Consider the following 24,105-nt stretch of genomic DNA (forward strand, 5'->3'; position numbering starts at 1 on the left):
TGAGATAAATCAATGTGACTTATAGCTGCACCAAATTTAGTGGACTACCAAAATACATTTCATAACCTATTTAAGGTGTTTTGAATATATTTTAATATTTCCATTTTATAAAATTTTGTCTTGTCTACCCTTATCATTTTAAACCCTGGAAGGTACTAGAATAAACCTGTCAGATCTGAGAAGAGAAAAAGATCAATAATCTTAATAATACTTATTACTGGCTTTGAAGTTCATATCCTTTCTTTTCTATTATTGTGAAATTGATCCTAAAACAGGCTCTTAGTAATGCCAAATCAGAGAGCATTCATACTTTCATAGGTGTGACTGCTACTCAAGTAGACAATATAATTCTTGGGGAGATGGGCACTATCAGTAGGTTGTCAGTAGAACAATACAAGTCTCCAAATATGTGCCCACAGTCACCATACATCTTTGTTAGTAGTAGTGTAAAACTAAACATTAGTGCTATTTCTTCCCAATGCCAGTAATTATCCAAATACTAAGCACCACTGCCAATATTCATCTTTCATAAATTAGCTGGAAGGACCCAGAATGTGATGAGACAATACTATTATTCATAAATTTCACTGAGCATATATAGTTTAGGGGCGGTTGATGGAATAGGATTGAAAGATTTCAAACATGTTCTCTTTGGATAAACAACAGAGATAGCTGACATTTAATGACCCATATAATAAATGCAACACCAATCCATAATTTCATTTATTTATTCCACAATACTATTGAGTATCTACTATATGCTAGATACTGATTTGCCACTGGAGATTCAGCAGCGAACATAAAGTACCTACACTAAGGAAACTTATTTCATGTTTGGTAAGCTTGGATTTTTGTATATTGCATTTGTTTATGGAGATCCACACTTGTATATTTCCTTTGGTAAAGAGACACTGGGAATAGTATGTTTTACTTATTTAAACTATTTGAGTGTCTTTTATGCATAGCAGTAATGAAGGAACTACAGGAAGCAAAAAAAGAGCAAATCAATTTCTGCTTTTGAAGAGTTTAAGATCTAGTTAATGCAGATCATAATCAGATGTTCCAACTTGGAGCACCTTCACCCCCCAGGGTACATTTGGCAATGTCTGGAGATATTTCTGGTTGTCACAACTGAAGGGGGAGGTACTACAGGCATCTAATGGGTAGAGGCCAGAGATGCTGCTAAATATTCTACAGTGCACAAGACAACCCATGACAAAAAGCTTTCAGGCCCAAAGAATCAAGAGTGCCCATGTTAAGAAACTGAGTTGTGCATACATACATTAAACTTGTTTTTAACTGCAAGTATTAGATGATAAATATCAAATGAGTGATACAGAGAAGAGAAAGATTATCCTAGACTGAATTGGTTAGGGAGGCATCATGAAGCAAATGGGGTTCAAGCTGAAGTGTCGTGTCACTCCTTCACTCATAACAGAAGAAACCCTGTTACCTCTCTGATGTCACCTCTTACCACTCTCCCCCTTGCCCCTCCACAGCTGATTGGCTTTTGCATTTCCTCAAAAATATCAAGTATGCTTCTATCTCATGGAATTTGTTCTTGTTTTCTCTGATTCAAGTGCCATTCCCCCAGAAATCCATATAGCTCACTCTCTTACTTCCTGTACATCTCTGTTCTGTTCAATCTCTTACTAGAGAGCCTTTCTGTAATCATAGTTTCTACAAAACATTAATTCCTGTTTCCTCCACTTTCTTTCCCTTTACTATGCTTTTCTGTCTCCCTAGCAAGGCTATACCTGGCCCATACCAGACACTAAAGTATTCTGTATAGAATGAGTAAATTAGTTAAATATATTATTAACAGCAGGATTCTTTAGCCCAAGCAATGAGAAGAAACTTGAGGGTAGGACCCTGACTACAGTTATCCCTAGTGGCCTAAAACAGTGCCTACTTCATATAGAGACTTCATAAATAGTGAATAAAGAATGATAAACTAGAGAGCCAAAGGAAATTAATATAAACAAAATTAGCTCACAACTGTCTTTAAAAGTATTCTGAGAACAGTTACTTCCTTCTGTGTATACTGGTACATCGAAGTACATCTGATAAATATTTTATTAGTTTTAACTATTCTTACCTGCTTTTTCACTTTACATTAATTCCCGATATATGCCTTACATTAAGCTAAGTTTCTGAAATATTTATATTAAAATTATGTGCATTTGAAGAAGTCTAAAGGCAGCCGTTTACAATCCAATTCTAGTTCTCTATTTTCATTTGCACTTAAACACTACTTCACACAGCCTACACTCAGGGAACCACTACAGATAATTATGCTAATGCTAGTCACAATAGCAGCTAATGTTTATTGCAAGCTTTGTGCCAGGAACCAACCTGGAGGCTGTGCATACATTATCTGGTTTTGTTCATACTGCAGGAAACCCATGTTACTACATTAATGTATATTAACCAACTCTAAATTACTTTCTGTTCCCGGCGCAAAGCCCAAACCCCAAACTCCTGAGCACTGACTCTGCACCCCGATTCTTGCCACTTTCTCTTATTCCTTGCCTCTAGGCATCCTCCTTTCCAGGGGAGCCACAAGTGCGTCTTCCCGTCTCTTTTTGAGAACCGTGACAACCACCGATTCCCCCTCCCCTTCCCCTGTCCTCCCTCCCCAAGATGGCAACCCTGCCAGCACAAGGTCAGACGACCTGCTAGGTAATTTGCGCATGTGACTGCCTAGTAACAGTGTCTCGAGTCCTAAGTGCACCGAACCAGAGGCGGGGTGTGAGAGCTGGTGCGCGCACCCGTAACGTCTTTGCAGCTTCGCTACGGGGCTGAGCTTTGCCTGTCAGCAGGCAGAGTAGGTATTGGCGTCAAAGCGCGCGGTTTTATTTCCCTCCGCTTTGAACGAGGCAAACTAGCTTTTGGTAGTGAAGCAGGTACGCAGTTATCCAACAATGTCTGGTGAGTCAGGACAGCCTGAAGCTGATCCCTCCTATGCAGGGATAGGTTGGCCGAACCCTGAGAGAATTTGGGCTGGGGTCCCGGGAGGGGTGATCTGAAGAGCTGGTGCCCAAGGGTGCATGTCCTGGATTCAAAAGGTTCTTGAACAGATTATAGGCTCACCTCTCCAGTGTGTCACCCCCTCGGAGGTGGTGCCTGTCATTGTGCTGGCCGTCCAAAGGTACCTGTTAGAGGATGAGCCACGTGACACAGTGCCCAAGCCTCCCCTTTATTGCTATGATGTGACTATCTCAGACGAGGTGTACCAGGAGAAGTGCTGTCTGGACCTCAGCTTGAACTGTCTCGTATATCAAAATATTCTTAAAGTTGGCATACAAATGAGAATTTCCAGACTCTCATGTCTTTACAATGAGATAAGGATAGGCCAGAGGAACCTGTGCTTAGGTAACGTCCACTGTGGGGAGACCTCAGACGCTATTTCTTTAGAAACTCCCTTCAGAAATAGAGCACATGAGGAGAAAGCAGAGAGGCTTTTAAGAGGCGGGAAGAGTCATTACTTGGCGATGTGGAATAACGAAGATCCGTATGGAGGTACCTGGTTAACAGACAAGCAACCTGAGGAACTCAACTTTAGCGGTAAGTGTTTGGAACGAATGGCAGAGGGTTATTTTAAAATAGTTTTCAGGAGCTTGCTTGAATGGGAAAAAAATGAAAATGCTTTCATATTGTTAATTGCAAGCCAGGAGTGACAGGTCGACAAGTTTTCTTGAATGACCCAAGGATGCTTAATGAAATTTGCACAGCCCGTGGTTTTTGTTGTTTTTTTCCTTGTTTCTTTGATTGCAAAAGTAGCCAATTCAGGAAGTGTCTGACTACATCTTAAAATTCAGTCTGGCATACGTACTGATGTGGGAGTCAGTATACCTTATACGTTCTTTACATGTTTAATTGTGGTGGAATTAATCTTCGTTTTATTCCCAATCCAGTTGTGGAATTAGTATGTTGTGACGGTTGAAGAGCTTATAGATTTTAATTTAGTGTAAGGGTTGTAAAAATTTGCGGTTTTGCATGTTTTAATCTTCATTCGAAAAGGATGTTCCAGAATGTATTCATTTGTACTTTACATTGATTGAAACCCTGTGTAAGAATTATGTAAATATCAGGTTTTAAATGTGTGGTTTTATGGGATGGCTTGGCATTCTCATTTTCTTGTTTCTTATTACTCACCACAGACAGTACTGATCTAAGAAGTTCAATTTTTCTGTCTCAGAAGTAGGAAGTTAACCTGAAAACACTAGCTTGTCATCAGCAACTGCTTGTCGATTAAATTTCTTCTCTAAGAAATGAAATTAAGGGGAATGATAGTACTGTATGCATGAACACGTTTGAAATGGGGAAAGAAATAAAATGCAAAAAATAAAATAAGTACTGGAAGAAGAAAGATTATAATTTTCTGCATTACTGCTTTTCAGTCCTTTTTAAAATGTTGTCACAATACTAAGTCATATGTAACCTGGCTGTAACATGTAAGAGCAACAAACTTGAAAGTAAAAGGATAACTTAGCTCAAAAAACATGATGCAATTATAGTCACATTCAGTTAAAGATGTTATAGCAATGTGTAGGCAAGGATGTCTTAAATAACTAAATTTTAAAAACAAGATAACTATTTCTGGGATTTAAAAAGATGGGATGATTTTTATCTCAAGTGTGAAATAAGGCAGTAGTGCATTGTTACTCTAAATGTTGATTACTTTAATTTTTAGAATTGAATATGTAAATGACAAATTTGTGTCCTAAAGAAGAGTTGAGGGGGTTAATACTTTGTGTTTATTTTGTCATACTATCTATTCATTAAAACCATATTTATATTACAAAAGGTAATGTCTGTGTGCCAAAATAAAACCCAATCTGTATATTTAAAACACATTATGTTAGAAATATACCACCCAAGGGTAGTAAAATGTTAGTGATAAAGTCTAGGAAGTGATCATATTGATGTTCACCATAAAATTTGTTCAATTTTGCTGTATATTTCAAATCATCAATAATAAAATATTAGGGAGAAGTGAAAGACCTGTTTTGCCTTCTCTGGTGCCTTCACTTTTCCTCTAAAAATCCCAAACTGTCAGTAGTTTGGTGTATGTCTTTGAAGAATACAAAAGGAAGTAATGTCTCATTGTGTGATTTGCTATTTCCACTAAACACATCTCAGGTATATTTCCTGAACTTCTGTACATACCATAGCATGGGTGTGTCATAATTTCTGTAATCATGCCCATGGGAATAGGTAATTTGTAATTTTAGGCACTTATTTGTTTATTAGTATTAAATACAAGCGTTGTATTTACAAACATCATTAGAATGTACACATATTTTTATTTACTATGTTCAAGTATTGCTGTTGAATGGCTTCCTTTAGTAAAATTGCTGCCTTAAAAGGTATTAGTATCATTTTTTAAATGTTGTGGATATAGACAAATCATCTCCTGAAAAGGCTGTACAAATTCACATTCACCAGCATATGTATGAGAATGCCCATTTCTCCATATCTTACTATTTTAAAATATATCTTTTGTCATTTTTCTAATTAATTTATAGAATTTCTTTGCTAAGGGGTATTACAACTTTGTCTGCAAATTGTTTTCGTGCAATCTATTCTTTTTCTCTTAACTTTGTTCGTGGTACACATTTGTGTTTTGAAACTCTTCACTAAGGTTTACCTTGTACACAGTAAAAACAAAATTTTAAAAATACAGCTTGATAAAATTTTATATACATATACACCTGTGTAACCACCACCCCCTTCCCTTCAAGATATAGAATATTTCTATATCTTGTTACCCCAAAAGTCTCCCTCATGTCTCCTCGTCACTACCCTATCTGAAAGCTAACACATATTGTGACCTCAAAGATAGCTTTAAAATGTAGAAGTTAGCCTGTGCGACAACCTTCTGCCTAAATCTCTCAGGTGGCTCGCTATTGCATTTAGGCAGCAATTCAAACTCTACCGGGGTCTCCAAGGCTGTTCATCAGAGTATGGTGAACTTTCTGAAAAGAGACAAACAGTAAATCTTTTTGTCTTTTGAAGACATATAATGTCTGCCACAACCGTTCGCTTTTGCCATTGTATATAGAAAGCAGCCTTAAGCAGTATGTAAATAAATGGGTCTGGCTGTGTTGCAATAGAACTTTATTTACAAAAGCAAGCAACAAGCAGGATTTGGCTTATAGGCTATATAGTTTGCAGACACCCTGCCCTACAGAATCTTTTACTCACCTCTAATCTCTAAGCCCTCTCCTCCACCATTATGTTCTGGGAACCAGCCTTCTTTTTGATCCTCAAACCACCAGTCTTTTTCCTGCACCTGCTTTCTCCTCTTTCTGAAAAGTTTCTTTCTATCCTCCCGTTTCAGCTCAAATTAAAACATATTAAAAGTGCCTTTTAAAATAAATATTTCCTCCCCCACTTATTATATTACCCTGCAAATGCTCTTCATATAATCATAGCATTCTGAAATTATTTTATTTAGCTGTTTTATTTTCCCCCCTACCTTTTTATAAGATCCATGACTTTTTTTTTGGCCTTTGGGCCATATCTTATAGCTTGAACAATGTCTGGCACATAGTAGGCATTCAGTATTTGTTGAACAAAGGAATGAATGAAATAAATTAATGGTTTTACTAATATTGAGCCACTTTTGAATTCCCACTTGGTCATGATTATTTTTACATCTGTTTACTTAAATTAATTTGGTCTATAGGTTTGGTTTTTGTTTTTGTTGATTTTTGCTAGGGGAGTATTTTTTGAACGAATTGTTTATATTGGTAGAATGAGTTGGAAAGCTTGCCCGTCTTCCTATGCTTACAGACATTATATGTTCATTAAAGGTTTAGTAAAATTACCCTCTAAAACTACCTGAACCTCGTGTCTTGGGCCAGGATTGGGGGTTAAGCGAGACGACTCTTGCAATTGCTTTTAGAGAAAATGATTAAACTAATAATGCTTTTTCAAGAATCCACTTTTGAGAGTAGGTAATTTGCTAGGGAATCTCATTTCACCTAGATCTCAAAGTTGTACGTAGTAATCTACATTTTTTTTACCTATCTTGTCAATTATGACTCCTTTCACAATCCTGTTGTTTGTGTGTTCACCTTTTCTAATGATCAGCCTTACCAGAACATTATTTGTTGTATTGTTGGTTTTTTTAAAGACACTTGGTTTTGCTAATAACAAAGTATATAGTGAGGAGATGTTTTCTACTTAATTTATGCTATCATCTTTAATTTCTTCCATATACTTCCTGTGCTTATAGTTTTCTTGTACTACTTTCTTGAGTTGAATGCTTGGTGCATATATTTCCTTGTTTGTTTCCTCCAAAAACATTTAAAATTTTGAAATTTCCCATGGAAATTGCTTAGGCCGCATCTCCCAGGTTTGGAAGTACAGAGATTTTATTGTTACTCATTATTGATATTTTCTTATTTTATCTTATTTTATTCTTGTATTTTTGCATTATTGAATTATTGTAGTCATTTTTGAAATAACTACACTTCAGCCCAATTATCTTCTTTAGTGTGTTCCATCTTTCAAATACATTAAAAAAATGACAGAAGTGATTTAAACAACCGTGTTGGAAACTAGCTGTTGAGATAACTTAATGTGCATCAATTCATTTTGTTTATATACTTTCATTACCTTCCTGTATTCTGTTTAGTTTTTGGGGTCTAAATTTCACTGATATTTTCAAACTTCGGGGGTCTTTGCTGCCATTTCAAGTGAGAATTTTACTGAGATGGTAATATCTTTATTCTTTTTTTATTTTTTTATTTTTTTAATTATTTTTAATTTTTTAAATTTTTTATTGGATTATAGGTTTTGGGGTACATGAGCAGAGCATGCAAGACAGTTGCGTAGGTACACACATGGCAGTGTGCTTTGCTTTTCTTCTCCCCTTCACCCATATTTGGCATTTCTCCCCAGGCTATCCTTCCCCACCTCCCCCTCCCACTGGCCCTCCCCTTTTCCCCCCAATAGACCCCAGTGTTTAGTACTCCCCTTTCTGTGTCCATGTGTTCTCATTTTCATCACCCACCTATGAGTGAGAATATGCGGTGTTTCATTTTCTGTTCTTGTGTCAGTTTGCTGAGGATGATGTTCTCCAGATGCATCCATGTCCCTACAAAAGACACGAACTCATCATTTCTGATTGCTGCATAATATTCCATGGTGTATATGTGCCACATTTTTCCAATCCAGTCTATTATCAACGGGCATTTGGGTTGATTCCAGGTCTTTGCTATTGTAAACAGTGCTGCAATGAACATTCGTGTACATGTGTCCTTATAGTAGAACGATTTATAGTCTTTTGGATGTATACCCAGTAATGGGATTGCTGGGTCAAATGGAATTTCTATTTCTAAGGCCTTGAGGAATCGCCACACTGTCTTCCACAATGGTTGAACTAATTTACACTCCCACCAACAGTGTAAAAGTGTTCCTTTTTCTCCACGTCCTCTCCAGCATCTGTTGTCTCCAGATTTTTTAATGATCGCCATTCTAACTGGCGTGAGATGGTATCTCAATGTGGTTTTGATTTGCATCTCTCTGATGACCAGTGACGATGAGCATTTTTTCATATGATTGTTGGCCTCATATATGTCTTCTTTCGTAAAGTATCTGTTCATATCCTTTGCCCACTTTTGAATGGGCTTGTTTGTTTTTTTCCTGTAAATCTGCTTGAGTTGTTTGTAAATTCTGGATATCAGCCCTTTGTCAGATGGGTAGACTGCAAAAATTTTTTCCCATTCTGTTGGTTGCCAATCCACTCTAGTGACTGTTTCTTTTGCCGTGCAGAAGCTGTGGAGTTTCATTAGGTCCCATTTGTCTATTTTGGCTTTTGTTGCCAATGCTTTTGGTGTTTTGTTCATGAAGTCCTTGCCTACTCCTATGTCCTGGATAGTTTTGCCTCGATTTCCTTCTAGGGTTTTTATGGTGCCAGGTCTTATGTTTAAGTCTTTAATCCATCTGGAGTTAATTTTAGTGTAAGGTGTCAGGAAGGGGTCCAGTTTCTGCTTTCTGCACATGGCTAGCCAGTTTTCCCAACACCATTTGTTAAACATGGAATCCTTGCCCCATTGCTTGTTTTTGTCAGGTTTATCAAAGATTGTATAGTTGTATGTATGTTGTGTTGCCTCCGGTGCCTCTGTTTTGTTCCATTGGTCTATATCTCTGTTTTGGTACCAGTACCATGCTGTTTTGATTACTGTAGCCTTGTAGTATAGTTTGAAATCCGGTAGTGTGATGCCACCCGCTGTGTTCTTTTTGCTTAGAATTGACTTGGCTATGCGGGCTCTCTTTTGGTTCCATATGAAGTTCATAGTGGTTTTTTCCAGTTCTGTGAAAAAAGTCAATGGTAGCTTGATGGGGATAGCGTTGATTCTGTAAATTACTTTGGGCAGTATAGCCATTTTCACGATATTAATTCTTCCTAACCATGAACATGGAATGTTTCTCCATCTGTTTGTGTCCTCTCTGATTTCATTGAGCAGTGGTTTGTAGTTCTCCTTGAAGAGGTCCCTTACGTTCCTTGTGAGTTGTATTCCAAGGTATTTTATTCTTTTTGTAGCAATTGCGAATGGCAGTTCGCTCTTGATTTGGCTTTCTTTAAGTCTGTTATTGGTGTAGATGAATGCTTGTGATTTTTGCACATTGATTTTATATCCTGAGACTTTGCTGAAGTTGTTTATCAGTTTCAGGAGCTTTTGGGCTGAGGCAATGGGGTCTTCTAGGTATACTATCATGTCGTCTGCAAATAGAGACAATTTGGCTTCCACCTTTCCTATTTGAATACCCTTTATTTCTTTTTCTTGCCTGATTGCTCTGGCTAGAACTTCCAGTACTATATTGAATAGGAGTGGTGAGAGAGGGCATCCTTGTCTAGTGCCAGATTTCAAAGGGAATGCTTCCAATTTTTGCCCATTCAGTATGATATCGGCTGTTGGTTTGTCGTAAATAGCTTTTATTACTTTGAGATACGTTCCATCGATACCGAGTTTATTGAGGGTTTTTAGCATAAAGGGCTGTTGAATTTTGTCAAAAGCCTTCTCTGCATCAATTGAAATAATCATGTGGTTTTTGTTTTTGGTTCTGTTTATGTGGTGAATTACGTTGATAGACTTGCGTATGTTGAACCAGCCTTGCATCCCCGGGATGAATCCTACTTGATCATGATGAATAAGTTTTTTGATTTGCTGTTGCAATCGGCTTGCCAATATTTTATTGAAGATTTCTGCATCTATGTTCATCATGGATATTGGCCTGAAGTTTTCTTTTCTTGTTGGGTCTCTGCCGGGTTTTGGTATCAGGATGATGTTGGTCTCATAAAATGATTTGGGAAGGATTCCCTCTTTTTGGATTGTTTGAAATAGTTTTAGAAGGAATGGTACCAGCTCCTCCTTGTGTGTCTGGTAGAATTCGGCTGTGAACCCGTCTGGACCTGGGCTTTTTTTGTGAGGTAGGCTCTTAATTTCTGCCTCGACTTCAGACCTTGTTATTGGTCTACTCATAGTTTCAGCTTCCTCCTGGTTTAGGCTTGGGAGGACACAGGAATCCAGGAATTTATCCATTTCTTCCAGGTTTACTAGTTTATGCGCATATAGTTGTTTGTAATATTCTCTGATGATGGTTTGAATTTCTGTGGAATCTGTGGTGATTTCCCCTTTATCATTTTTTATTGCATCTATTTGGTTGTTCTCTCTCTTTTTTTTAATCAATCTGGCTAGTGGTCTGTCTATTTTGTTGATCTTTTCAAAAAACCAGCTCTTGGATTTATTGATTTTTTGAAGGGTTTTTCGTGTCTCAATCTCCTTCAGCTCAGCTCTGATCTTAGTAATTTCTTGTCTTCTGCTGGGTTTTGAGTTTTTTTGATCTTGCTCCTTAGCTCTTTCTATTTTGACGATAGGGTGTCAATTTTGGATCTCTCCATTCTCCTCATATGGGCACTTATTGCTATATACTTTCCTCTAGAGACTGGTTTAAATGTGTCCCAGAAGTTCTGGCACGTTGTGTCTTCGTTCTCATTGGTTTCGAAGAACTTCTTTATTTCTGCCTTCATTTCGTTGTTTACCCAGTCAACATTCAAGAGCCAGTTGTTCAGTTTCCATGAAGCTGTGCGGTTCTGGGTCGGTTTCTGAATTCTGAGTTCTAACTTGATTGCACTATGGTCTGAGAGGCTGTTTGTTATGATTTCAGTTGTTTTGCATTTGTTGAGCAGTGCTTTACTTCCAATTATGGGGTCAATTTTAGAGTAGGTGTGATGTGATGCTGAGAAGAATGTGTATTCTGTGGATTTGGGGTGGAGAGTTCTGTAAATGTCCACCAGGATTGCTTGCTCCAGGTCTGATTTCAAGCCCTGGATATCCTTGTTGATATTCTGTCTGGTTGATCTGTCTAGTATTGACAGTGGAGTGTTAAGGTCTCCCACTATTATTTTGTGGTAGTCTAAGTCCTTTTGTAAGTCATTTAGAACTTGCCTTATGTATCTGGGTGCTCCTGTGTTGGGTCCATATATGTTTAGGATCGTTAGCTCTTCTTGTTGTATCGATCCTTTTACCATTATGTAATGGCCTTCTTTGTCTCTTTTGATCTTTGTTGCTTTAAAGTCTATTTTATCAGAGATGAGAATTGCAACTCTTGCTTTTTTTGGCTTTCCATTAGCTTGGTAAATCTTCCTCCATCCCTTTATTTTGAGCCTTTGTGTATCCTTGCAGGTGAGATGGGTTTCCTGGATACAGCACACTGATGGGTTTTGGCTTTTTATCCAATTTGCCAGTCTGTGTCTTTTGATTGGTGCATTTAGTCCATTTACATTTAGGGTTAATATTGTTATGTGTGAATTTGATACTGCCATTTTGATGCTAAGTGGCTGTTTTGCCTGTTAGTTGTTGTAGATTCTTCATTATGTTGAAGCTCTTTAGCATTCAGTGTGATTTTGGAACGGCTGGTACTGATTGATCCTTTCTATATGTAGTGCCTCTTTTAGGAGCTCTTGTAAAGCAGGCCTGGTGGTGACAAAATCTCTGAGTACTTGCTTGTTCGCAAAGGATTTTATTCTTCCTTCACTTCTGAAGCTCAGTTTGGCTGGATATGAAATTCTGGGTTGAAAGTTCTTTTCTTTAAGAATGTTGAATATTGGCCCCCACTCTCTTCTGGCTTGTAGTGTTTCTGCCGAGAAATCTGCTGTGAGTCTGATGGGCTTCCCTTTGTGTGTGACCCGACCTTTCTCTCTGGCTGCCCTTAGTATTCTCTCCTTTATTTCAACCCTGTTGAATCTGACGATTATGTGCCTTGGGGTTGCTTTTCTTGCAGAATATCTTTGTGGTGTTCTCTGTATTTCCTGCAATTGAGTGTTGGCTTGTCTTGCTAGGTGGGGGAAATTTTCCTGGATGATGTCCTGAAGAGTATTTTCCAGCTTGGATTCCTTCTCTTCGTCCCCTTCTGGTACACCTATCAAACGTAGGTTAGGTCTTTTCACATAGTTCCACATTTCTTGGAGACTTTGTTCATTCCTTTCTGCGCTTTTTTCTCTGATCTTGGTTTCTCATTTTATTTCATTGAGTTGGCCTTCGACTTCAGATATTCTTTCTTCTGCTTGGTCAATTCGGCTATTGAAACTTGTGTTTGCTTCTCGAAGTTCTCGTATTGTGTTTTTCAGCTCCTTTAATTCATTCATATTCCTCTCTAAGGTATCCATTCTTGTTATCATTTCCTCGAATCTTTTTTCAAATCTTTTTTCGAGGTTCTTAGTTTCTTTGCATTGATTTAATACATGATCTTTTAGCTCACAAAAGTTTCTCATTATCCATCTTCTGAAGTCTAATTCCGTCATTTCGTCACAGTCATTCTTCGTCCAGCTTTGCTCCCTTGCTGGTGAGGAGTTTTGGTCCTTTCTAGGAGGCGAGGTGTTCTGGTTTCGGGTGTTTTCCTCCTTTTTGCGCTGGTTTCTTCCCATCTTTGTGGATTGGTCCGCTGGTCGTCTGCGTAGTTGCTGACTTTTCGATTGAGTCTCTGGGTCGACACCCAGAATGTTGATGATGAAGTATTTCTGTTGCTTGGTTTTCCTTCTACCAGTCTAGCCCCTTCGCTGTACGCCTGCTGAGGTCCGCTCCAGACCCTGCTTGTCTGGGGTGCACCTCTAGTAGCTGTGGCACAGCGAGGGATGCTACCAGTTTCTTTTTCTGCTCTCTTTGTCCCAGGATGATGCCTGCCAAATGTCAGTCTTTTGGATATAGAGCGGTCAGGGAGCTGCTTGAGGAGACAGTTTATACTTTATAGGGTTTTAATTGCTGAGCTGTGCACTCTGTTGTTCATTCAGGGCTGTTAGGCTGCTATGTTTTATTCTGCTGCAACAGAGCTCATTAAAAAACCCTTTTTTTTTATCTCAAATGCTCTGTGTTGAGGGGTTTGGGCTTTATTTTTGGATGTCCGATCAGGTGTCCTGCCCAGCTAGAAGGCAGACTAGCCACTGTTTGGCTGCCGAGGGTCCGCCCTGCTGATGTGTGATTCGCGCTGTTCCTGCAGGCTCTGCTGTGGTCTCCGGCACGCCCTGCGGCGCAGTCTCTTCCTTGTAGCGTGTTGCCTCAGCAACGTCAGGCTGCGTCAGCAGTGGGCGTGTATCTCAGTAGGGACGGGTTGCCTCGGCAATGGCTGGCTGCGTTAGCAATGGGCGTGTATCTCAGTTGGGGCGGGTTGCCTGGGCAACGGCTGGCTGCGTCAGCAGTGGGCGTGTATCTCAGTTGGGGCGGGTTGCCTGGGCAACGGCTGGCTGCGTCAGCAGTGGGCGTGTATCTCAGTTGGGGCGGGTTGCCTCGGCAATGGCTGGCTGCGTCAGCCGTGGGCGTGTATCTCAGTTGGGGCGGGTTGCCTCGGTAGTGGTGGACGCCCCCCCCCACAGAGTGTCTCGGACCGTCTGCTCGGGATAGTTTGAAATCGCGGTTTTGTTCGTCCCACTGGGTATCCCAATCCCTTCAATCCCCTGGGCTGGCCTACTGTCCAAGTCTCGTTCAGTCTCAAGTCCAGCCCTCTCAAGTCTCAGGTTGCCAGTTTAACAGGGCAACCGGACAAGTGCGCCCTGTGGGGATTGCTGGGTAGGGCCGGCCGCCGCCGCCCCGGCTGCCGGCTTTGCCAGGCAGACCTACTGCCTGGCGTCCCGTGTCTTTTTTATACTTGGGAGTTTCCCCGTTCTGTGGGCAACAAAGATCAGCCTGGAAATGCCGTTCTGACTCACCGTTTGCGGATTCAACGAGAAGAGCTCCAATCCTGGGTTGTTCTCACAGCCGGTAATATCTTTAAACCTCTCTCTTATTTTTTTTGGCATGTAATTGGCATTTCCTTTTTATTTTCTCCCTTCCTTCCTTTAATTCTCAATCTCTCTCTCTCTGTCTCTCTTTCTCTGTCTCTCTCATCTCTGTCTCTCTTTCCTTCTTTCTTTCTTTCCTCCTGACAGAGACTCATTTGTTTTCCAGGGTGGATTGCTGGCACAGATCTTGGCTCACAGCAGCCTTCACCTCCCTGGTTCTCCAGCAATGATTCTCCTGCTTCAGCCACCTGAGTAGCTGGGATTACAGGCATACACCACCACACCAGCTAATTTAGCATTTTTAGTAAAGATGGGGTTTTGCCACGTTGACCAGGCTGGCCTCAAACTCCCGACCTTAGGTGATTCACCCACCTAAGCCTCTCAAAGTGCTGGGATTACAGGTGTGGGTTATTATGCCTGACTTGTTTTCAATTCTTTAATCTCTGAACATTTAGAAAAAGCTTATTAGGCTTAAAGTTTGTTATTATACCGGGTTTTTAAAAATATAATTCGCATATTACAGAGTCTTGTTTTTAATCAATTTTATTTGCTCATTTATCTGAGAGAAATATTGACTTCCATCTATGATGATAGTTTTATCTCTCCTTACATTTCTAAAAGGTTTTGCTTTAGATGTTACTATAACATGTACAGTTTTATAACTGATTAGTGTATTACTGGTGAGTTTCACACTTATGAAATTTGCTTTTGTCACTTTTGCCTTGAATTTCATTTTTCCTAATAGTAATGTTTGCCACTTCAGCAGTCTTTTTTGGTAGCATTTTAGGACAATGATTCTCAAACATGAGAAGGCATGCATATCACCTCAGGAGTGCCAGTCAGAAAAATAACTTAAATGCTTCCTAACTCTAAGAATTCACAAATAACATCAAGAAACACTGCAAAGAATGAATGAGGCAAAAATGAGCAATTGGAATTGGAGACAAATAAGCATTCAAGTACTGACAGGTTCTAATTATACTTACAAAAATAAGAGAAAAAATTAAGCAGAAAAAAAAATTTGGAAAAGTTTGCTAATATAAAGAATATGCCAAAACTTAAGTAAATCATTAAGGCAGTATGTTTGAAATGTTGAACCAAAAAAAAAAAAAAAAAAAACAAAGCCAGGAAAATAAAAGAAAGGTATTTAAAGATATTACTGTATCAGTAAAATTCTCACTTGAAATGACAGAGAAGACCACAAATAGCTAATCAGAACACATGAAGGTCATGAAAGTATATAATCAAAATGAGTTGATGCACAATAAATTATCACAACAGTTTTCAACATTATTGTTTAAATTGATTTTGCCTTTTTTAAAAAATGGATTTGAAAGATGGAAAACACTAACAAAAGGCCATTCAACTGGAGTGTAATTATTTCAAAAATGACTACTATAATCCAATAATGCAAAAATACAAAAATAAAACAAGATAAAATACAGATTGCTCAGCACCATTCGCAGTGCATGGTTTATTAGATCTGGGGTAGGGCCGTAGAATTTACATTTCTAACATGTTCACTGGTGTTAATGATGCTGCTGGTACAGAGACCACACTTGGAGAACCACTGGAAAGGCGGATGCAGTGGCTCATGCCTGTAATTTTAGCATTTTGGGAGACCCAAGCAGGCAGATTGCTTGAGTACAGAGTCCATGTTGAGACGAGCCTAGGTCCAGACCAGCCCAGATGAGCCAAGGTAACATGACAAAACTCTGTCTTTAATAAAAATACCATAGTCCAGGCGTGGTGATTTGTGCCTGTAATCCAGCTACTTGGTGGGAGGGTGGTGAAGGGGGGAGCCTGAGTCTGGGAGGTTGAGGCTGCAGTGAGCCTTGATCATGCCAATGCACTGCAGCCTGAGCCAACAGAGAGAGACCCTGTCTCAAAAAATTTAAAAAAAGAGAGAACCACTGACCTTAGTGCATGCTTGTCCATCCCTTTATTTCCATTTTGTTTTAGGGTTGTTTCTTTTAAAAAGTATATAGCTAAGACTCTGCCTTTTGAGCAAAACCAATTATTTTTTTAAATATCAATTTAATTTATCTATATTTAATGTGAATAATGATGTTTGTACTTGTTCTTGAAATTCTTTTTTTATGTATAAAATATACCATCTTATGTGTTTCTTTTACTTTTGCAGGATTAAAATATTATTTTTATTCTAGTAGTTTGGAAGTTATACAATATATTTGTATTCTCCTAGACTCCTAGTTGCTACTCAATATTTTTGAAAAAAATTATGGGTATATAGTAGGTGTATATATTTATGGAGTACATGTATTAATATTTTAACAAAATTATTTAAACTTATGTGTTTGTTTCAGTCTCCAGAATTATTCTGAATATATAACATACTACGAATGAACAAAATAAGACATTTAGGATTCCATTTGATCACGACACAGTTGTCTTTGAGCATACTGCTATATTAAATTTGAAGTATTGTATTTAGGATTTTTCCCATTATAACTAATTTTCGTTTATAGTTTTCCTTCCTGTATTATTTCTGTTGGAATTTTTCAAGATTATTCTAAGTTTATAAAGTGAAGTGGTAAAATTTCTATGCTTTATTGGGCTCTGGGACAATTTATAGCTCAGGGAAAGAGCTATTCTTTGACATTTGTTAGAATTTTCTTGTAAAACCACGTGAACCTGCTCCCAGTTTTGGAAGCCATCATTAGTGAACTTTTTTCTTTCTTTCTTTCTTTATTTTTAAATTTTTTATTGGATTTTAGGTTTTGGGGTACATGAGCAGAGCATGTAAGACAGTTGCGTAGAAACACACATGGCAGTGTGCTTTTCTTTCCTTCTCCCCTTCACCCACGTTTGGCATTTCTCCCCCTCCCACTGGCCCTCCCCTTTTCCCCCCAATAGACGCCAGTGTTTAGTACTCCCCTTTCTGTGTCCACGTGTTCTCATTTTTCATCACCCGCCTATGAGTGAGAATATGCGGTGTTTCATTTTCTGTTCTTGTGTCAGTTTGCTGAGGATGACGTTCTCCAGATTCATCCATGTCCCTACAAACGACACAAACTCATCATTTCTGATTGCTGCATAATATTCCATGGTGTATATGTGCCACATTTTTCCAATCCAGTCTATTATCAATGGGCATTTGGGTTGATTCCAGGTCTTTGCTATTGTAAACAGTGCTGCAATAAACATTCGTGTACATGTGTCCTTATAGTAGAACAATTTATAGTCCTTTGGATATATACCCAGTAATGGGATTGCTGGGTCAAATGGAATTTCTATTTCTAAGGCCTTGAGGAATCGCCACACTGTCTTCCACAATGGTTGAACTAATTTACACTCCCACCAACAGTGTAAAAGTGTTCCTTTTTCTCCACGTCCTCTCCAGCATCTGTTGTCTCCAGATTTTTTAATGATCGCCATTCTAACTGGCGTGAGATGGTATCTCAATGTGGTTTTGATTTGCATCTCTCTGATGACCAGTGACGATGAGCATTTTTTCATATGACTGTTGGCCTCATATATGTCTTCTTTCATAAAGTGTCTGTTCATATCCTTTGCCCACTTTTGAATGGGCTTGTTTGTTTTTTTCCTGTAAATCCGTTTGAGTTTTTTGTAAATTCTGGATATCAGCCCTTTGTCAGATGGGTAAACTGCAAAAATTTTTTCCCATTCTGTTGGTTGCCGATCCACTCTAGTGACTGTTTCTTTTGCCGTGCCGAAGCTGTGGAGTTTCCTTAGGTCCCATTTGTCTATTTTGGCTTTTGTTGCCAATGCTTTTGGTGTTTTGTTCATGAAGTCCTTGCCTACTCCTATGTCCTGGATAGTTTTGCCTAGATTTCCTTCTAGGGTTTTTATGGTACCAGGTCTTATGTTTAAGTCTTTAATCCATCTGGAGTTAATTTTAGTGTAAGGTGTCAGGAAGGGGTCCAGTTTCTACTTTCTGCACATGGCTAGCCAGTTTTCCCAACACCATTTGTTAAACAGGGAATCCTTTCCCCCTTGCTTGTTTTTGTCAGGTTTATCAAAGATTGTATAGTTGTAGATATGTTGTGTTTCCTCCGATGCCTCTGTTTTGTTCCATTGGTCTATATCTTTGTTTTGGTACCAGTACCATGCTGTTTTGATTACTGTAGCCTTGTAATATAGTTTGAAATCGGGTAGTGTGATGCCCCCCGCTGTGTTCTTTTTGCTTAGAATTGACTTGGCTATGCGGGCTCTCTTTTGCTTCCATATGAAGTTCATTGTGGTTTTTTCCAGTTCTGTGAAGAAAGTCAATGGTAGCCTGATGGGGATAGCGTTGATTCTGTAAATTACTTTGGGCAGTATAGCCATTTTCACGATGTTAATTCTTCCTAACCATGAACATGGAATGTTTCTCCATCTGTTTGCGTCCTCTCTGATTTCATTGAGCAGTGGTTTGTAGTTCTCCTTGAAGAGGTCCCTTACGTTCCTTGTGAGTTGTATTCCTGGGTATTTTATTCTTTTTGTAGCAATTGTGAATGGCAGTTCGTTCTTGATTTGGCTTTCTTTAAGTCTGTTATTGGTGTAGACGAATGTTTGTGATTTTTGCACATTGATTTTATATCCTGAGACTTTGCTGAAGTTGCTTATCAGTCTCAGGAGTTTTTGGGCTGAGGTGATGGGGTCTTCTAGGTATACTATCATGTCGTCTGCAAATAGAGAAAATTTGGCTTCCTCCTTTCCTATTTGAATACCCTTTATTTCTTTTTCTTGCCTGATTGCTTTGGCTAGAACTTCCAGAACTATATTGAATAGGAGTGGTGAAAGAGGGCATCCTTGTCTAGTGCCAGATTTCAAAGGGAATGCTTCCAATTTTTGCCTATTCAGTATGATATTGGCTGTTGGTTTGTCATAAATAGCTTTTATTACTTTGAGATACGTTCCATCGATACCGAGTTCATTGAGGGTTTTTAGCATAAAGGGCTGTTGCATTTTGTCAAATGTCTTCTCTGTGTCAATTGAGATAATCATGTGGTTTTTGTTTTTGGTTCTGTTTATGTGGTGAATTACGTTGATAGACTTGTGTATGTTGAACCAGCCTTGCATCCCCGGGATGAATCCCACTTGATCATGGTGAATAAGTTTTTTGATTTGCTGTTGCATTCGGCTTGCCAATATTTTATTGAAGATTTTTGCATCTATGTTCATCATGGATATTGGCCTGAAGTTTTCTTTTCTTGTTGGGTCTTTTCCGGGTTTTGGTATCAGAATGATGGTCTCATAAAATGATTTGGGAAGTATTCCGTGTTTTTGGATTGTTTGAAATAGTTTTAGAAGGAATGGTACCAGCTCCTCCTTGTGTGTCTGGTAGAATTCGGCTGTGAACCCGTCTGGACCTGGGATTTTTTTTGTGTGGTAGGCTCTTAATTGCTGCTTCGACTTCTGATCTTGTTATTGGTCTATTCATAGTTTCAGCTTCCTCCTGGTTTAGGCTTGGGAGGATGCAGGAGTCCAGGAATTTATCCATTTCTTCCAGGTTTACTAGTTTATGTGCATAGAGTTCTTTGTAATATTCTCTGATGATGGTTTGAATTTCTGTGGAATCTGTGGTGATTTCCCCTTTATCATTTTTTATTGCATCTATTTGGTTGTTCTCTCTTTTCTTTTTAATCAATCTGGCTGGTGGTCTGTCTATTTTGTTGATCTTTTCAAAAAAACAGCTTTTGGATTTATTGATTTTTTGAAGGGTTTTTCGTGTCTCAATCTCCTTCAGTTCAGCTCTGATCTTAATTATTTCTTGTCTTCTGCTGGGTTTTGAGTTTTTTTGATCTTGCTCCTCTAGCTCTTTCAATTTTGATGATAGGGTGTCAATTTTGGATCTCTCCATTCTCCTCATATGGGCACTTATTACTATATACTTTCCTCTAGAGACTGGTTTAAATGTGTCCCAGAGGTTCTGGCATGTTGTGTCTTCGTTCTCATTGGTTTCAAAGAACTTCTTTATTTCTGACTTCATTTCATTGTTTACCCAGTCAACATTCAAGAGCCAGTTGTTCAGTTTCCATGAAGCTGTGCGGTTCTGGGTTGGTTTTTTGTATTCTGAGTTCTAACTTGTTTGCACTATGGTCTGAGAGGCTGTTTGTTATGATTTCAGTTGTTTTGCATTTTTTGAGCAGTGCTTTACTTCCAATTATGTGGTCAATTTTTGAGTAGGGATTTCTTGAAGCTACCAGTATTTCAGATGAAGAAACCGGATTTCTCATGATGTAATGTTCTATGAGATAGAAATTGTAGATCAGATATTTTACTCATGCATGCAATTGTTGACATTTCTGCTTTTCAGAAAAATAACATGTTTCAAAAACTTAATGCAGATAATAAAACCACCAAGAAGTCACAAGAATTTACAAAATGCCTAATATAGTTGAAGAAAATGACAGAAACTTCTCAGGATCCGAAGTAAATAAAGGTAATAGTTGAGAGAAATATCAACCTAAGAGGCCAGTGCTCCATTCAGATGCATCTGATCACAAAGATGTTAAATTTATGTGGGTTGTTCAGCTTCTGACAAGGCAAATTAGATAAACACAGATAAAGTGTCTGCAGCATCCAGTGTGTGCTCTCTTCCACATGTGAGAATGAAACTATGAAGTATGTTGTACACAAGAAGATGAGCTACTGGCTTGAAGCGTTAGATAAATTATATTGTACATAAAACTCAGATATGAGGTTTGTATTTAATATTTGTCCAATAAAATAAAATAATAAGAAATCAAAATAATGTGGAAAAAACTATGAGTTTGACAAATCATATTTGGAAAAGAGGCAAATGGAAAGTAAACTATTGGAAATGTAGTAAAACAATGTAATGCACAGCATACAAATGGCATATTAAAATACACTGAATTGATGAGAGGACTAATAAATTAAATCTGAGCAGAATTAATGTAGTCATATAATTTATAGAAGAAAAATTACACAGGATAAAAATATATTTATTTTATATAAAAATTAGATGAGAAGAAATAAAAAAATTGTTTCCTAGGCCGCATAAACAGGAAGGCAACATGCAAAGAATCGGTTACTATAAGTTTCCAAAAGTGAAAAAAAGTTTAGAGTGTAATGCATCAGGAAAGATAAACTAAGGAATACTTAAAAGAAATAACGGTTTTGGTTATTGTGAATACTGCATCAATAAACATAGGAGTGCAATTTTTTTAATTTTAGATGATTTCACTCTTGTTGCCCAGGCTGAAGCCCAGTGATGCAATCTCAGCTCACCACAACCTCCGCCTTCCACCTTCAAGGGATTCTTTTACCTCAGTCTCTCAAGTAGCTACACCTCTCTCATTTTGTGTTTTTAATAGAGAGAGACTTTCTTTATGTTAGTCAGGCTGGTTTTCAACTCCCTAACTGAGGTGATCCACCTGCCTCAGCCTCCCAAAGTGCTGAGATTACAGGCATGAGCAACCGCTCCTAGCCACCTTTTAACATACTTATTTTATTTCCTTTTGATATATAACCAGTGGATGCATATGGTAGTTCTATTTGTAACTTCTTGAAAAACCTCCACACTGTCTTTCCTAACAGTTGTACCAATTTAAATTCTTACCAACAGTTATAAGTGCCCATCTATAAATGAATGAAGAAAATGCTGCACACACACATGCACACACACATGTACACACACACAGAAATAATGTTCATTAATAAAACAGAATAAACTGTCATTTATGTTGACATGGATGACCTTAGAGGACATTATGTTAAGTGAAATAAGCCAGTAACAGAAAGAAAAATACCACATGATGTCACTCAGATGTGGAATTTTAAAAAGTTGATCTCATAGAAGTAGAGAGTAGAATGGTGGTTACCGTTACTAGAGGCTAGAAAGTGAAGGAATGAAGAAATGGGGAGAGGTTTGTCAAAGTTACAAAGTTACAGTTAGACAGGCAGAATAAATTCTGGTGTTCCATTACACAGTAGGGTAATTATAGCTAATTATAATGTACTGTTTATTTTAACACAGGTAGAAGAGAGGATTTTTAATTTTATTAGCAGAATGCAATAATACATGATTAAAGGGAAAAATATAAAAGTACCCTTTTTGGGTCATTGTGTGGTGTACTGAAACATCACACCTACTCCATAAATATGTACAATAATTATTTGTCAATTATAAATAAAATAGATCTTAAAGAAGGAATAGTGATTAAACTGAATGACTCCAAAAAGAAGAAAAACACTTAAAAGCACTGAGACAGAAGACAGATAACCTACGAAGCTCAGGGCAAACTCTGACCTCTGTATCAAGTCAGAAAACATAAAAATTAATATCAATAAAATATTAACACTTTGGGAGGCCAAGGCGGGTAGATCACGAGGTCAAGAGATCGAGACCATCCTGGTCAACATGTTGAAACCCCGTCTCTACTAAAAATACAAAAATTAGCTGGGCATGGTGACACGTGCCTGTAATCCCAGCTACTCAGAAGGCTGAGGCAGGAGACTTGCCTGAACCCAGGAGGCGGAGGTTGCAGTGAGCTGAGATTGCACCATTGCACTCTAGCCTGGTAACAAGAGAGAAACTCCATCTTAAAAAAATTTTAAAATAAAAGCTTCTGGATAGCATAAAAATCTATTAACAGAATGAAAAGACAACCTATAAAATAAAAGAAAATGTGTGCGTTAAAACCTAAATAGATGTTTTTTCATAGAAGACAAAGAAATACTCAACATCACTAACCATCTGGAAAATGAAATCCAAAACCACATGTGATATTGCCTTGCCCCATTTAGAATGGCCTTTATCAAGAAGACAAAAGATAACACGTTTTGATGAGGATGTGGAGAAAAGGGGACACTGTTTGTGTGAATGTAAGTTTAGTACATTTTTAGGCATTTCTTTCTTTATTTAAAACCCCCATGGAAAACTTTGCAGGTATCTCTAAACGAAAGCAAAACAAAAAACAAAAACCTAAAAATGAAATTCCATATAATCCACAAATTCCATTATTGAGTATATATTAAAAGCAAATAAAATCAGTAATTGAAGAGATAGTGGCACTCCCATGTTTATCACAGCTCTATTGAAAATAGACAAGATATGCAATCAGTCTTTGTGCCCATCGGGGATAAATGTTTAGACCAAATGTGGTGTATACACACAGTGCAATACGATTCAACCTTAGAAAGAATGAAATCCGGCCTTGAGAGCTGACATCGGCCTCTAGTGTGATTGCTCAGCACTGGCTCCTGGCCTGGTCACCGACCCTACAGCTGCGCAGTCCCTCCCTCAGGATGCCCTACCCTTGGCCTTCCAATCACTGTGGCTTTTGCAGTCCGTGAGGCTGCTGCTGCTGCTGCAGCCTTATCTTGGAATTGAAGATGTCTTATTCTGCTTTCAGGACAGAACCATGAACCCAATGGCAGCCGCAATGAGGCTCCCACTCTGCTGCTGGGCGTGACCTCTGAGCCTGCTGCATCTGCCACGACAGAGCCCACCCGCAGCACATCGCAGAGTTGCTCTTGTGAGCAGCGGCTGGGGAGGGACTGGGTCGGCAGGACATCTCTGGGCACTGGGTGAAGGAGAAACTGCAGCCGCCACATCCTGTCTTTCCCTGAGGATGTGCAGAATTACCATGAAATTATGACTTATCATCCTGTGTATTACTAATGGGAGAATTGGAGTCTAGAAAATGTTGTTAGCATTTTAGCCCACCAGTTCCCCAGTAGCTATATTTGAGTAATGAAGTGCTCCTGAATGCATCTGCACAGATTCACTTGCCATGATAATTAGGTGAAAAGTAACATGTTTGTTTTCCCAGAACACAATAGTTATTCTGGAGCTTTTAAGCACCTTTATATGTTATTAG

The 24,105-nt window shown here is 38.5% G+C and overlaps 1 pseudogene; it reads left to right on the forward strand.

Annotated features, from left to right (window-relative positions):
• The first annotated feature begins 2,924 nt into the window (after positions 1 to 2,924).
• On the forward strand, positions 2,925 to 23,816 carry LOC144580460 (RPA-related protein RADX pseudogene; annotated as a pseudogene).
• Positions 23,817 to 24,105: the final 289 nt, after the last annotated feature.

The sequence above is a fragment of the Callithrix jacchus genome, chromosome 19 (assembly GCF_049354715.1).
Source record: "Callithrix jacchus isolate 240 chromosome 19, calJac240_pri, whole genome shotgun sequence".
Classification (NCBI taxonomy): Eukaryota; Metazoa; Chordata; class Mammalia; order Primates; family Cebidae; genus Callithrix; species Callithrix jacchus.